Genomic DNA, 3,209 nt, shown 5'->3' with positions numbered 1-3,209 from the left:
AATTTAATTTATACTAAATTTTAGCATAATTAACAAAAATTCAAATTTTTGAACAAAGTATAACTTAATCATAATTATGAGAAAAATGTATTTTGAAAAAGAAAACAATTTCAATTTTTGGTCCCCCTACTTAAGATGAACAATGTCGCTATTGTTAAAAACAATAGAGAGAATGAAAATATAGAAGTAAATAGATATTGCACACCGGGTAGGACATTAATAAAAAGGAGGTGAGTCAAGTTTGACTACTTAAATACCAAGCTTTTCCAATGCAAATCCAATCCTAGACATGTACATATCTATTGTCACACTTCTTATTTTGCAATTTATTCCATTTTATTGATGATTTCTACCTCTTATTTTATTATTCGAGAAATCAATCCTAAAAGATCTTAAAACTAAAAACTTAAAATATCCTAAAAAGTAAAACAAAGTAAAGACAAGATCCCCCCCTTTTATTTATTTGCAGTCCCCTCTGAATACGATCGCGTCGTTCCTTCCTAGACATTGGAGTCCATAGTTTGAGTATAAAGTCTGGAAATTCAAGTAAAAAAACAAACCAGTTATGAAATATATATTTTTAAATGCATCTCTGATTGAGTCATCCAGTAGTTTTAGTATCTCCAGTAAGCTTGTTGCTGCAACTGCATGTGTTGTAGTATAGTCATTATATCAAACTATTCACTTCGTGAAATGGTGCTAGATGAAGAGACTCTTGGCGTCAGCTTAGAAATTATTTTAAAGGTGGTTTCAATTTTGGGCAAGTGGGTGAGTAGCTAAGGGTAAGGTTTAGAGTTGGAGGGGGTGGTAGTTTTAAAGATAGTTTAGGTGCGATGGTTAGTGGCTTCAAATAAAGGTGATAAGGGAGGGTAGTTGCTGGAAATTCTTTCAATAATCTTGTAAGCATAGTTATAAGACATAGAAAGAAGAGATCCATTTGTTGAATCATCCACCATCATTCTAGAATGAATATTGAGACTAGTATAGAAAGTCTCCATTTGAACGCAGTAAGGAATGCCATGATGAGGGCACTTTCGTAAGAACTCCTTGAACCGCTCGCATTCCTCATATAAAGATTCTTCGTCAAGCTGCTGAAATGAAAGGATTTCATTTCAAATCTTGGAATTTAGAGATGAAGGAAAGTATTTCATTAAGAAACGTTCAACCAACTCTTTCCATGTAGTTATGGAATCTGATGGTAGGGAGTTCAACCACACTTGTGCTTTATCTCTTAAGGAGTATGGAAATAATCTCAGTCTCAAGGCTTCTTCGGTCACCCTAACTAGAATAAATAAGAAGTATGAAGATGTGGATCTTCAGTAGGAATCCCATTAAATTGACCCATATTTTGTAACATTTGGAACATGACCGACTTCAGCTTGAATTGTTGTGCCTCGATTTCGAGTCTCCTAATACTCGAATTGAACTCGTTGAATAAAGGAATGGCATATTATCGAATGGCATAGTTTTTGTAGCTGACAACAATGATTGGATTGTGAGTATTATAAACGAATTCTCCTCATGGATTTTGGTTTTAATTTTTGAAATCATCTCTTCAGTCCTTCTTTGGTTCTCTTGTCTTCTCCTTTACCTGAAAGTCTTTTTAATTTCAAGGTCTACGAGGAGTAAGTCAATAATTTGATTAATACTCATACACACCTAAAACAAACAAAGAAAAATATTGGAATTGAAATTTAACGAAAAATAGACCAAAAAGAAAACTTAACAATTTCACAAATAATGTCTTTTAAAACAGTCCCCGTGTAACACCCCTAACTCGTAACCATCGCCGAAATAGGTTAAGAGGCATGACCGGACTTGTAACTCAATTCAGGACAATCATATATCAAATAACATCTTATTACAGTCAATATCATTCATTCACATTCAATATGCACTTAAATCGAGCATACACAGCTTTAATCATGCATTCAGGACTAAATCGGTAACTTATTAAAATATTGGAAACTTATAAAAATTTCAACATTTCTAGTGTCACGTGCCTGTGTGAACAGGACGTGTGCCTCACACTGCTAGTAGACACGTCCGTGTCCTAGACCGTGTGAAAATAGGGCATACATACTGACTTGTGTCACATGGCTGAGGACACGCCTATGTTCCAGGTCGTGTGAAAACTGGAGAGTATACTGACTTGGGACACACAGCTAACCACACGCCCGTGTGTCTAGCCCATGTGCCCTTTAGAATGGCCACACACACCCATGTATTAGGCTATGCCAAAACTATAGAGTATACTAACTTATTAACACGGCCAAGTCACATGCCGGTCGTGTGCTAGGCTGTGTGCCATTTAGGAGGGTATACTAACTTGTACCACACAGCAAATCACACACCCTTGTGTGAGGCCGTGTGGAGCATACTGACTTCAATTTCATTTCAACACCAGGGGACACACGCCGTGCAATATGACCGTGTGTCACACATGGCTAAGACACACGCCCGTGTCCCCGCTCATGTGGACAAAAATAGGCTATTTGCAAAGCCATTTTGCCACCCTATAAACACAAGTATTCACAAGCATAAATGACCGCATTTTTACAACTCTATAGGCAACCAAAACATGCCATATTTAGTACACATATCCAATATCTAGCCAAGTTAAGCCAAATCACATGGCTTAAACACATCAATGCATATAAGCTTCTATAGCTAAAATAACTCATACATCTCATATCATCAACCAGCCTATACATGCCATATTGCCAATTTTAAATAGTTCAAAAATACCAAATCAGCTCCAGGATAGTGTGAGGAAAGCTTCGATGACTTCCAACCCGAGCGAGCTTTCAAATCACTGTGAAATACGAAAAATAAACAGAGTAAGCTAATAAGCTTAGTAAGCTCGTATGACTAGTATGTACTATATACAATTTAACAATTAATTCAAAATTAGAGAAACATGAGGACATATAAATTAGCTCTATCGAAATCAACACGTATTACAATAACAACCTGGTAATTCTTGTATGTATTCATCGATTTTTACTTACGTATCATATGAAAATATTAAATATCACTTACTTGTTGAGCGTGTCACGTATACCTAAACTGATTCATATCATCATTTCAATTCTCGTACTGTTATCTTGTCCGTTGAACCATGGAAATAACATCGAATATTCTGTATCTTGCACACTAATAGGCATATATGTGGTTAAACTGCCTATATTTCAATTCACATATAACAT

General features: G+C 35.7%; 1 non-coding gene across 1 annotated transcript; it reads left to right on the top strand.

Moving 5' to 3' along the window:
* Positions 1-1,014: 1,014 nt before the first annotated feature.
* LOC121231352 (small nucleolar RNA R71) lies at positions 1,015-1,121 on the top strand. The gene has a single exon (XR_005929412.1). It is a non-coding gene; the product is annotated as a small nucleolar RNA R71 (small nucleolar RNA).
* The last annotated feature ends 2,088 nt before the right edge of the window (positions 1,122-3,209 follow it).

The sequence above is a fragment of the Gossypium hirsutum genome, chromosome A06 (assembly GCF_007990345.1).
Source record: "Gossypium hirsutum isolate 1008001.06 chromosome A06, Gossypium_hirsutum_v2.1, whole genome shotgun sequence".
NCBI lineage: Eukaryota > Viridiplantae > Streptophyta > Magnoliopsida > Malvales > Malvaceae > Gossypium > Gossypium hirsutum.
This window is presented reverse-complemented; position numbering and strand designations above follow the sequence as displayed.